Below are 14,448 nucleotides of genomic sequence, written 5' to 3' on the forward strand. Positions count from 1 at the left end.
CCAATGCTTTTCAAACTGGAGAAACATGGCAGCCTGTTCATAAACTCTCTGATATTCCACCAACGAAAATAGGCCATTACAGACTGTTGGTTCATATTTGATCTGCAATGCTTTATTTGACAGTTTGATCCAAGTCTCACGAGTCTGTGTTTTACAAATAATTTGCAAATATGAGATGGACACACCTACTCTGCCCACCCCAGGATGCATTTTTTAGAACTGTGTAGTAGGAAAAGCCAGGCTGAAACAGTGCGTGCAATTACTCTTTAATGCGCTGCTTGATTGCATGGACGTACCCCACAGTCTGGTACTGAATCCAATGCCAGTTGTGGCCAGCAGTCCTTCAGGTCAACCTATAGCTGGCTCTGGTCTCACCCAAGGACAAGGTGGTTTCAGTTGGCCAGGATGACAGTGATAGTGTCTCCTTGCACACCACTGACCCCAGCTGGTCAATCAAGTGCCCACAATTACATCTGTTGAGCTGCATTATAAGGGCTGTATTTCCCAGAGTCAATGTTGCAGGGAGCCTGGGTGTAGTCAGTGGCACAGTGTGCAGGTACATTGGGCCTGGCTAGAGTATGTTGGTATTTTTGTGACCAGAGGCAAGGAGCGCAGAGCTCAAAGTGTGTGGTGCAGGTGGAAAATGGGCTGATATTATAATGAAAAAATGTTCGCCATATACTGAATTAGCTCAAACAGAAACTAGCCCATTTGTGTATTTAAATTACAAAATAGACAGCTCTTAATGACCTAATGCTTTGATATTATACTCATTTTGACTAATTGAGCATCCCATCATGCATTTGGACATAAGATATTTTGAAATAAGCCTCCGATAGGTCTATAATTAGAGAGGGATTAGGGTTTTGAAGAAAAAAAAGGTGATTGTGATGCATTTCATAATCTTTGATGCTGTTACATTACCCACTGGCACTGAAATTTTGATGAGATTAGATTATAACACGTATTTGTCCCAATAGTTACATTACATTATCAATAACGAACTAGCTAGCTTCTACAATAAGAGTGAATGCCAGACCAACATGGTACAATATACAGTGCCATGAATAAGTATTTGCCCGCTTCCTGATTTTCTCTTTTATTGTATATATGTCACAGAAACACAAAACATATTTTTAACATTATCATTTAATTTATTTAATGAAGATAGTTATTCAACACGCAACAATGGTGGCACTTAGAAACTAATAAAGCTGCAACAGAGTTTGTTGTTCCCACTCCGAGTTGAGCAATCTTAGAATGTTGCCGTCCTGGCCACTGGGGGGCTAGCACAAAGTGGTTAAGAGTGTTAATTAACCATTCATATTATTGCAGTTTTCCACAAAGTTACACTTTTGCTTTATTTTTTCAGGTTTTCTACATCACTTATCATTATTGTATGAGAGTAAAATGTCATCGTTGTGTCCTACCTCTCTACAAAAAAGAGCACAGCACTTAGTACAGCAGACTTGGCTATACATAGAAAGTTAAGGCAACGGAATGAATGACGAATGTAGCTAATAAAAATGAACATTGGAAATTGATTTTTTAAAAATGTGTCTCCAAACAGATACAGAATCTTACAGATAAAGAAGCCCCTCTCACCAGATTCATGCTGGTGTTGAGTGGACCCCCTTTCTGCACGGTAAGGTAATAGCCTATTATTTTGGCTCAGATTACCCAGATCTTTGATATAGGTACCCAGACGTTAAGAAGCTAGCTATGATGGATAGCTAGCTAGCAAGAGAGCGTGACATTCCGGTTTTCAGCAATAGCATATCTAATGGTAACATTCTCCAACTAACAACCAACCATCGAAACTGCCAACTGCTAAGAAATAACCACCATGACACGTATTTTCAATTCAATTTATTTATTTCAATATAGATAGATACATTGAAATCAATATTCTCTCTCACCTCTGCTTTATAGTGGATGTTACAATGGGCGACATAGCTCAGGAGGTAAGAGCGGTTGCCTGGCAGTCGGAGGGTTGCCGGTTCGATCCCCGCCCTGTGTGTGTCGAAGTGTCCCTGAGCAAGACACCTAACCCCTAACTGCTCTGGCGAATGAGAGGCATCAATTGTAAAGCGCTTTGGATAAAAGCGCTATATAAATGCACTCCATTTACTATTACCATTTACAATGGCAGCGCAGGTTGTTGGCCATCTAGCCTACTAGTTTGCTAGATACTTTACATTACATTACAGGCATTTAGCACACACTCTTATTCAGAGCGACTTACACAACTTTTTACATGGAATTTACATTGCATGTATACAGCTGGATATATACTGAAGCACCTTGCTCAAGGGTACAACGGTAGTGTCCTACTTGGGAATCAAAGCTAAGACCAGCTCCTTACCCATTATACTACACGGCCGCCCCACTTAGTAAGTTAGTAAGTGCAACAGAAATTAAAAATGAGAAATAAAAAATCCTTAAAAATTTAAACAGAAATGAAAAACAGTTACACTCAGACTTAAAAAGCTCAGAGATTGGAGTTTTGACCGGGTGAAGTGGCAGCAATGATTTTAAATTTTACGCGCTGTGTATTTTATTCCAAATGAACAGGGCATGATAACTGACAGCAATTTTTTCAAGGTTGGTTCTCACTAGTCGAACGTGTAGGGTAAGCCTATTTCATAATGCGTACTATGACTGTTAGTGTACAGGATTAAAATAGATGAGATATATAGTGGCTATAGTTTATATATAGTTTATTCGATAATGCTTTATAAATAAATTTTAAAAAATGATGCTCTCTTTTTACTAATAGAGACGACCACACAACCTTTGCATACAAGAGGCAATATAGCTGTCACCGGTGATAAATCTTAGCGTTGAGTGGTAAACAGCATCTAATGGCTTCAGGGTAGTAGCAACAGTTTGAATGTAGATTATATCTCCATAATCCAGTAAAAATAAAAATACTGATTATACTATATTATTTCTGTGGAACCTAGGAAAACAGCACATTTCTGTACAGAAAGCCTAGTTTTGTCTGCAATTTTGTAACTAGTTTGTTAACATGAAATTTAAAATTGAACTTTTCAACAACCCAGATTCCAAGATATTTATATTGAGGGACTCTCTCTATATGTGTGCCATCAAAAGAATAGATACCATGGTTGGAAACATGTAGAGAACAACATTTGTTTTTGTGAAATTTAGAACTGACTTGAGGTTGAATAGTTGTATTTGAAGAGTTCATTTTTTTGGTGAAAACTGACAGAAACATGGAAAACCATAAAGAAATAAAATATTGTTTAATAATTATATTGTCAATCATTGGTTACTTACAATATTCGTATTGATACTGTATATGGATTATTTTCCCTTAGTATTATCTATACAAATTGAATATAGGCATCATATAATTTTGTGGATTGGTGTAATTTAATTGAGAAAATTGATATTGAAAAGAGATTGAATTAAGGAATTAATGAGCGAGTACTGAATTGAGGGAACAGAATTTATTTGAGTAAATTGATACAAAAAAATTTAATGGGAAACAAATTACCTGCATTTATCCCGCCAAGTGTCTGAATTGATTTGACGAAGCAGAGCTTCATGCTAACATTTTTTCTAAGGAGCTCATGTGCTCCCAAGTTGAAAAATTTAGCAGCACACGAATGCATCCCAATTAGTAGATGTGCTCCTAAATAATTTTTCCAGTTAGCACACATCAGTTTTCGGGAGCAAATGCTTCTAAAATGACAGCACTGTAGAGCCCTGAGAAGGGATTGATGCCAGCCCTGCGGTGAATAGCGATTAAATTGTCAATCTTAAAAGAGGTTTTATTTTACCGGTACAGCTCAGCTCAGCATTATAATTAGCTCACAGACCACTGAGGTCCCCATGTACACAATGTCTACTGTACAGTATGATAAATATGGTTCTTATTTCTCCATGCTACCTGCTTTTAATGTTTTAGTAATAGTAGTGGTAATTCTTGCGTCTACACCCATAAAAATGTTCAAGAATCCTCTCCACATCCCACATCCTAATGGCAAGCAGGGCTAACTTTGATCCCAAACAAGTGCAAGTCAATTAGGTGAAACGGCAGGCTGCTGGTGGCTTTTCTGTTAAGGCACTGTTCTAGGATATTGATGGGCCCCGCAGTGTAGTTTAGGATCCAAACGGTGGTGTTTCGGACTGGGGCTGGCAGCCTTTCAGGGAAACACAATTGGCTCTAGTCCAGAGTCGCTCACAGATGGGATGGTTTCGGTCACTAGTGATCCCTGCTGGTCAGTCAGTTACCCAAGCTCTGTCTGGTAAGCTGTGCATGAAGTGCTTTCATCCAGCTCAGATCTCCACTAGCCCCACTTGAATTGATAATGTAGGTTGCAGTGATGAGTGCTGATGATGAGAACAACTGGGAAATCCAAAATGGGAGAAAAAAGGGGGGAAGGGTTAACCTCTTAGCGCACAGCCCCTAATGGTCGGCACACCAGCGTGCCGAGATTGCTGAACTCAGACATTCAGTGCTACTGCAACCAAAGTATGAGTTAAAAACAGAAACGCTTTGTTTCAGTTTCATTAGTAGATGATACACGACAACTATGCTGAGTTTCCAGCGCCACCATTGGTCGTTCGTTTTACAAGCACCCCCTCCCTGTAGTCTCATCTGCAACTACACCCCCCACCCATGACATAATGGACAATATTGTCTATCTGGGCATTCATAAAAATATTCTTTCACCACTCAAAAATCATATTCCGTCATAGCAACAAGATAAACCTGACAATAGCCCTAAGATATGCCAATACAGCAGTGAAAACGCTGCTCACTGAATAACGAAATAAATGAGACACAGTTTTCAAAAATGATACCATGTCATTCTACAGTCAATATCTAGGAATAACTATTGAATAAATATACAACCTTATCATTGGCTTTATGCGTAGAGATGTCCCTTTTGAGACTGAGTGGTCATATATTGTCTTGGACAATCCGTTTGTGAAATATACGCGCATTTGTGACACCTGGGTACCTTCCAATATAGCTGTGCGTAATACCACGTGTTGTTTACGGCGTTGTCGCCCTTTTTAGTACAGTCTGACTTGATTGACAATTCATTTATTCAGTAGGTGAGAGTATAAGCTTTCTGGCGATGTATAACCTGTCTAATTTTGCTTTTGGAATAGCGTTTTATAGGTCAACGTAACCGAAAATTTTCTCATCATCGCATTCACTTACTTATTCACTCTGTGGTAGCAGTAAAAGACACTGCACCTGACGAAATGTTGTCAACGATTTTTCATAATTTCTTGGAAAATACTATACTATTGAGGACTTCTGAGCATAGCTAAGCCATATGTTTGCTGATAGACCTAGCTGACATCGTTTTCTGGAGTAAGAAGACAGAAGCGGATAGAACTGTATCATTGATTTACTGTCCATGTTTTATCTTAAACCTTCATAAGGGGCTCATTTATATGCTTTATAATGGATAAAAAGCATTTTATTCATTTTTGGAGAGTTTTTGGATATGTTTCTGGACCCCTAGATATTTTAGACCACTGTACTGACTGAAAGCTTGTAATTCTCACTTGGAAATGATGCAACAGTGAGTTTCTTGATTCAAAACAGTTGATGTTTAGTGAAATACGTGAATATGTTGTCATTTACAGCAATGCATAATTTAGACATTTTGGATAGATTTGGAGATGCTGCGTACACTGCTTGCTTTATAGATCTTTAGTAGTTCTACATATCCACCCTTAGATTTTATGAACTTGTGGTCAAGAAGTTTTTGATCCACAACATGTATAGTTTAACCTGCTGTATATATGCAATCTCTCAGTATTTCATTGCAAATTAAGACAATGCCTAGACAATTGCATTTGTGGCACTTTCTTCCAAAATTATAAATATAAACTAATCTAAGTTAGTATTGTAAATGGGACAAACGTTTTGCTTCTTTTAAGCCAATTTTAAAGTCTCTGTTTACATCTGGAGTTATAAAGCTTTAAATAGGGTACCCCCTAAATGGGCAAGAATAAGCCAGATTTGGCATGTGCGGTAAGGGGTTAAATGTATGCACTGAGTCTACTTGCCTCCTTTCACATGAAATCTTGTTGTTAAAATGTTGGCAAGAAAAATTGTTATAATTCTTCTGGGTTAGTAGGAGAGATCATCTACAAAGCACTGATAGATGTACAAATACCAGATGACCACAAGGAAGATTAAAATATTAGAAGAGGAGCTATACTGATCCAGGAAACTACAGGCTGGTCAGTTTAACTTCCATCTCATTTAAAATACTGGTTTTGTTATTAGGGACAACTAGGAATTATTAATTGAGAAAACAATATCTTAAGAGATAGTCAATGTGGTTTTTGCATGGGAAGGTCATTCGTAATCTCTTGTACTTCTTTGAAGAAGTGTTTGGAATCAAATTATGCTTATATTACATATATCTGGAGTTCCAAAAAGCATTTGATATTGTATCACGTACAGACATTTCAAAATACAGGCAGTTAGTTTAGAGTGGGTTTGGAATTGTTTCCAAATACAAAGGATAATGGTAGTAAAGATCGTATCTGTGCAAGATACTGTGGGACGTGGAGTCAAAATGATCTTGATGGGGACATTTGAAACAGACCAGTTAAAATTGTATTTGTAACTGGGATGTTAAGCAAACAGTCATCTACTAAAGTAGTCCAAGAATATTTCAATACAATCTATAAATTGAAGGAAACCTAACAAATTGTGTTTAGAATTGCTGAATATGTGCATGTGGGAAATAAAAATGAGCGCAGGGATATTTTATATTTTATATAAGCAGGAACAAACTTAGAATGTGTTCAATTTGAAAAAGACTTGGAAGTAATAGTTGATCAAAGTCTGTCAGGATCTAGGTATTGTGCTGTTGCAATTAAAAGGGCAAATAGGATGCAAGGATCTATAGCAAAAGGTTTTGAATGTAAATCAAAGGAATTTATACTGATGTTAAACAGTGTCTTTGTCAGAAAAATTTGTTTAGCCAAAGAAGACTGAGGGGAGGGTCATAAGTCATAAAAAATTTACAAAATGTACTACAAAAGATACTTCAGCTTGAGTTCTGTCAGTAAAACAAGGGGCCATGCACCGGCCATTGGAGTAAATGGGAAGTCATGTTCATGGAACCAGCTTGACATGATACATGCTTTGTGACATTATCCTGCCGGAAGTATCTATATGAAAAAGGGTAGGATGTGGCAATAAAGGGATGCACGGTCAGCAACGATGTTCAGGCATGCTGTGGTATGATGTTCAATTCGTATTAAGGGACCTAATCTGTGCAAAGAAAACATACACCACACCATCCGTGGATCCGTGGATTCATGCTGTTTATGCCAAATTCTGACCCTACCATCTACACGTCGCAGCAGAAATCACAATTCAGACTGGGTGACATTTTTCCAATTTTCAGATATCCAGTTTTGGTGATCACATGTCCACTGTAGCCTCATCTTCATGTTCTTCTGCTGGTCTTCTGCTGCTCCAGCCCATCCACTTGTGTGTCCAGAGATGTCCTTCTGCACACCACTGTTGTAGCCAGTCTGCCCATTCTCTTCTGACCTCTCTCATTACCAAGATTTTTTAGTCCACAGAAATAAAGGAAATAAAACACAAAATAAAATAAACAAGCACCTTCACCTTTCCCCCTCACAAGTTCCGGGCAAAAACAACAAACTAAAAGAACAAGCTAAAATAACAAAGACAAAAGAAAGTACTATTTCAGTTCCCTGCTCTATAGCTGGACTGCTTTCCAGCAGACCAGCTCCTCCAACTTTTCAGTGGCAGTTCACTGTTTCCCGTCTTGTTAAAAGAAACAAAACTGAAATTAAACAAAACTAAAATCATAACAGCGATCTCAGTGTGAGCTCCTGGTGTCGGCCCCAAACTGCAGATAGCAGCACACATTTAAGCACCTGGGCTGATTAACTAACACAGCCCAGGTGTGTGTGCTCTCTCCACCAGCCGGCGCAACTGAGACCAATCTGCCTCTCTAATTGTCAAAGCCAGCCAGTTGTAACCTCTACCTTTAGTCAAAATATTTTCCATATAACAAAACCAAATTGTTTCACGTTGGTTTCCGTTTGAAACTGGAACTGTTTAAAAATTTCAACTATCAGGCCTCAGCACCATTATCTGTACAGACATTAAGATTTTCATTCACTCACTTAAATGTCACAGATTGCATTCAAACTTAAAGGGAAATGTTAGGCATGTGGCCATGCATATGGTGTCCTGTGTCTTCTGGTTTGTCTCTTCTGAGACAAGCTCTGCAGGAGGTGAGACCCATGCCTAGCTTAGGGTATCAGCGGATTTTAAAGTGGGTGCCCCCAGTGGGTGGGATTTTATGCCTTTACCATATCCCTGGATGTAGAGCTTAAAGGGGAATTACACTTTATAGCACTTCTGCTTCTCATGACTGATATTGTCCTTCTAATGAATGTGTCGCCCTTCATTTTTCGATTAGTTATTTCATTATGTTAATATTTTACGCTGTTTTGTTGTTTTCCTTTACAAATGCAGGAATTAGACCCAGGCAGTTTAGTGTCAAACTCGAGGATGCACATCATTGCGCGACTTCTGATGTGGGCGTACCTGCAGATAATAACATTAGGTTGGTCGTAGAAATAGTGTTGTATGACTACTAGCTAGCGAAACCGAAAATGTCTGAGGACGAAGGAGATTTTGTTTTTGATCATGGGATTTTTGCGCCCTATCGATTTGAGCCGAAATACACAGAAGAACAGCTGGCTAATTTGCAGGCTGATCGTGTGAGAGTCAGGAATGGGCAGAGATTGAGGAACCACAGGCTATTCCCAGGACAAACGGCAACTGGCGGTAGGCCATGTATCACAGACAGGTGCGATATCGTTAGCCAGCTCGCATAGTACCTACCTCGAGCTGTTCGACCAACAATCGGAAAACGGTGGGTACAGCTCCAGGCTTCAGACGGTCGCCTTGGTAGTCGGTGCCTTCAAGGTAGTTGCTGCATACCCTTAGTCCTCGTTTGCGAACTTATTTGGCTGTTATGTTTGGGTGTCTGATTACATCCAGCCATGTCTGGCACAAAGTTGCATCGCGTGAAAAACTATGAAAATGTGCTTTCAAGGCAAGTTTAACGGGGGCATTATAACAACCGGGTACAGTGTACCTCATTATTACACCGATATCGCATCAAACAAAAGCTAGCAGACATTAGTTTGTTCGATTTCAATGCTAAGTTAACAGAATGTTTTGCTTCGCTTCTTCTCGATTTTGCCGCAAAAGGAAATCGAAGAAGAAAAAACCAGAAACCATACTACTATTGTAGACTTGTGCTAAAAAAAATAGGTCTTTGTTTCTAACATTAGACATTTAAAATGAAATAACTAATCAAAAAATGAAGGGCAACACATTCAGTAGAAGGACAGTATCACTCATGAGAAGCAGAAGTGTTATAAAGTGTAATTCCCCTTTAAGGAACGTTTGAACTCTTTGCTTCCTGCTCAGTCACATTTACCGAAATGAGATCCCACCAAAGGGGCATATTCCCAGAACTCTGTTTGCCTCATTGTGGGGGTCATAACACACTCTTAGCTTTCATCTGCTGTGCATGTGCTTCATGCAGGCTCTCAAACTTTCAGTTTTTCTAAAAATGCGACAATGGTCCAAATGGTCTAGTATGTCTGTTAATAATGGGAAAGTGCTTCTTCTTCAATTGTGCTGAGGTGTGCTGAGGTCAGATTTTTTTTAAAGTTTCCTTATGGGCACATGTATTTCCTCTTTCGCATGATTTAGTTTTATTTCAGATTTTTTCTGTACATTTTTCTGAGAAGCATGTACAGTGTGATGTGGCATGTTAAATCATTTTGGACGAGTATTGCCTGAAAGTATTTTACAAGCCATAGTAACCTAAGCAAAAGTAGTTACATTATAGTTGGTTTGCTTTCACACTACCGTAGCATCTCACCCAGGAGTAGGCAACCCTGATCCTGGAATGCTTCTGGTTTAAAGCAGAGTTGCCTACCCCTGATATAGCCATATTTCTACTGAGTTCCAGGATTTTAGTGCAGCTAGAAGATTTGGCAAAACAATGATAAATAAGGTAGGTGGAATGTTCTCTGCAGACCCAAACTCTCCTTATTATTGACACTATAAAGTCTTTCTTTGATACTGTTGAGACCACACATACCAGTTGCAAAATAACTCCCTGTCTGATTGAAGTCAAACCAACACTGTAATCACTGTGTTGTTGCCTCTGCTCTTATGATTTAGTCCTGCTTCAGTCACCTTGTGAGAGCTCACGTGTTCTGAACACTCTTTTCCCAGGGCAGAACCACCAAGGTAGGGGGGCTTGGCGCACCCGGATTAGCAACTCTGGGTCAAAGTGGGGCTTTCATCTCTGTGCTTTCCACCACTCATTATTATTATTATTATTATTTCTGTTACAGAGGGCTCCCAGGCAGCACCTGCACAGAGCAATTAATGTAAGCTTGCTTAATGTAATCTGTGGCTGCATCTGTCTTCCTCTGTGAAACATACAGTACATTCATATCTGCAAATGTCTCCAGTCACCATTACTTTGTTGTGACTGGAGACATTCCTCCTGTTCTCTCATTTCTCATCTAATAAGTTGGCGCCGCAGATGGCTGCCTCGGGGTGTTGACCAAAGCAAATTCCTTGTATGTGTAAATGTACTTGGCAATAAAATACGATTCTGATTCTGATTCTGAACTTGGTTTGACCATGTTATTGCTACACGTAACTTAAAATGCGGTTATACTGTGGCTAATGTCTGTTCTAGAAAGCCACAATGTGCTACCTGCACACTCTGCTGTATGGTTCCTTTTCAAAGTGGTTTAGCAGTTGATGTGTATGCCATCATATTCATTCTCACTCTGTCAGCTACATCAATTATCTCAACAAAGTGTATCAGAAATTTATTTTAGGGCACTGTAAAGATGAGCTTAGAGAAACGTATAGCTCTCCACTCATGTGGACTGAGATTTCAGTGTGTGTATTATGCCAGAATGAAAGGGGAGGCTGAGATTTTTTTAAAATGATGTCATGTGGAGGGATGCAGGGTCTGCTGGTTTTTGTTTCATTTTTTTAAATCATTTGTTAAATCAGATTGCTTGACTCACCTTACCTCGATTCTTGGTTCTAAAATAATTGTTGATTTTGAGGTGAAACCAAAACCCAACATTGCCCCTGGCTCTCCAGGACCAATTTTGGTTTGATTCTTAAAAATGCTGACAGTCTATTACGGTGTCATTCTTATATTTATGTAACATTACAGCTTTGCTTCTTTGTACCTCAGTGTCTGACTTGTGATATTTTAACAAAAAATCTGCTTATACAGACAAATTTGCCATACTCAGTGTTGTCCAGGGGCCGCAGAGATTTTTTCTGCCGGTGCGAGCCAGGGCATGGCAAATGGAGGTGTGTGCTGGAGTGCCTGGTCACTGCAGATTGTGTACAGGCTACAGCCTGGACCTGGGGCGGGGTGTGGGGCCCGGATCACTGCCCTTGTCTGACTCCTTGATTACTCTCTGCACCTGGATTGAGCTGACTGCCACATGGACTGTTCCAGTGCCAGCTTGGCAAAGACAGGGCATTCCATAATGAGGCTGGCATCCTTTGATGTAGCGGATGACACTGATGGCTGTCAGCATATTGATGCTGATCAGACCAAAGAGCGGAATTAGGAATTTGTCCACCTGGCAAAGACACAAACCTTGTTCAGACTTGGGTGAAGCACAGTCTCTGGCAAAACTGGGGCCTCAGTTTAGAAAAATGGATTGAAACTTGAAGACAATTTCCCAAGTTCTGCATATACTAGATTTATAAAAATAACACACCAAAAAAAGTTTCTTTCATTTGTTTAAAGTGGTGTATCAGTGTCTTACGCACCTGTGATATGTAAATCTAAAATGAACTTCAATTTAAACAAGAACGTGCTTTACAATGACTCCATCTTATAAATGCGGCCAATAACAGAAATATTCCTCTAAACAAGCTTGCATTGCGACCTTTCTTGCACTCTTCATGCCTAAAATTGATCATCAATGCAAATTAGTCCACCTAATACAGTGCCTGGCCAAAAAAAAAAAGTTGCCATTTGGATTTTGTTTGGACAGTGCCCACTGTACAGGCCTCTGAGGGGCAGTGTTGTGATCTGGGGTTGCTTCAATTGGTCAGGTCTAGGCTCCTGAATGTACTGAATGACCAGGTTATCCCATCAATGGATTTTTTCTTCCCTGACGGTACGGGCATATTCCAGGACGACAATACCAAGATTCATCGGACTCAAATTGTGAGAGTGGTTCTGGGAGCATGAGGAATCATTTTCACAAATAAATTGGCCACCACAGAGTCCTGACCTTAACCCCATTGAAAGTCTTTTGGATGTGCTGGAGAAGACTTTACGGAGTGGTTTGACTCTCCCGTCGTCAATACAAGATAATGCAATTCTGGACGGAAATAAATGTTGTGACGTCGCATAAGATTGTCGAAACAATGCCACGGCGAATGCATGCCGTAATCAAAGCTAAAGGTGGTCCAACAAAATATAAGAGTGTGCGACTTTTTTTTTGGCCAGGCAATGTATCACCCAATAGATGCTGATAGCAATCTCCACTCCTTTGGAGACTCTGTACAAGGTCACATTTGGATGATAAGTCCATGCATTCCAGTCTGCTCCTGAGTGTGCAGCAGCAAAGCTCTTGAGTATTGGATGCTGATATAAAACACATTTTACCTTGTATTTTTCCCACATTTAACCAAAATCTCTTTTTTTCCTCACACTTAAGAAAAAATGTCCTGCTTTCCTATATTCATAATCTTTGAAATCACAGGTGTACAGTATATATTAAATGTGCTACCCCAAAATGATAAATGTGAGATAATGAGCTAAACGTTTTATTATTTTGTGGTGTTTAACATTTAGCTAAATGTATAATAATTTAACTAAATGTATTGTATGAATTTAGGGTGAACATTTAACTAAGTATATGAACCATCCATCCATTATCTACACCCGCTTATCCTGGGCGGGGTCGCGGGGGTGCTGGAACCTATCCCAGAGTGCATTGGGTGAGAGGCACCCTGGACAGGCCACCAATCTATTGCAGGGCACACACACCATTCACTCACCATTCACTCACTTACTCATACCTATGGGCAATTTAGAGTCTCCAATTAACCCAGGACCTTCTTGCTGTGAGGCAAAACTGCTCCACCGTGTCGCCCAGTATATTAGCTTAATGTGTGAGATATTATGCTAATGTGGGGAAAAAAAGCATTTTCCTGTCCAGACATTTATAGGGTCAAGGGCTATGGGTGGCCCTGATACTCACACTAAAACCCCATCCAAAACCAAATCTGTTTACTCCTTTGCTGTCACCATGATTATCATCAACAGATTTTTCTGCTTTGCAATGATATATAGAAGATACAACACTTCTTCATGATGCGTCCATACAGCACTCACTGTTCCCTAATATCACCGTTCCCTAAATGCACATACAATGCAGTCTGTAAGTATTTGGACCATGTTAAATCATTTTTGTTCTGGTTCTGTACTCCAGGGACATTGGATTTGAAATGAAACAATGAATATGAAGTTAAAGTGCAGACATCCATATTACTTGATATAACATGTAGGAATTTTAGTCTGTTTAATACATAGTCCCCCATTACAAATGTTATTGATCATGTGGCTGCAAAGGCTATTTCTTGGCCAGCTGTGTGTTGTTGCATCATGAGTTCATGTACAAGAAAGCTAACAAAGGGTCCAGAGTTGATTCTAAGTGTGGAATTTGCATTTGGAGTCTGTTACTGCAGTGTCACAAGATGAGGACCAAATAAGTGTCAATGCCAGAAAAGCAAGCCATCATTAGTGTCAAAATCAACCGTTGATGCATTGTTAAAAAGCAACTGCAGACAACCGGGTGGACCACAGAAGACCACTGCAGTGAATAACCAATACTTCAATTTGTGAAGGAAAACCCCTTTTCAATTGTTTATCAAATCAAGAACATTCTCTGTGATGTAGAGAGAAAGAGAAGACTGCACCAGCATAAACTCAGAGCGTTCACTGCAAGATGCAAAACACTGGTAATCCTCAAGAACTGAATGGCCAGGGTGCAGCTTGAGTTCTGGAACAAAATCTTATGGACAGATGCGAGGAGGTATTGCAGGTATTAACCTGTACCAAAATGACAGAAAGAGAAAATTGTGGAGAAAGAATGGAACTACGTAAGGATCCAAAGAATCATATAAAAGCCATGTCTTTCTGGAACTACTCACCTGGGGCCTCATTTATAAAACAGACTTACGATCAATTTTGATCTTAAGTATGACTTACGCAGAAAACCACGTGTAAGGAGTTATTTATAAAACCTTACTTTGACGTGGAAATGATCTTATCTCTACGCAAAGCCTGGACTTGACGTAAGTGA

This window comes from Anguilla anguilla, chromosome 1, assembly GCF_013347855.1.
Source record: "Anguilla anguilla isolate fAngAng1 chromosome 1, fAngAng1.pri, whole genome shotgun sequence".
NCBI lineage: Eukaryota > Metazoa > Chordata > Actinopteri > Anguilliformes > Anguillidae > Anguilla > Anguilla anguilla.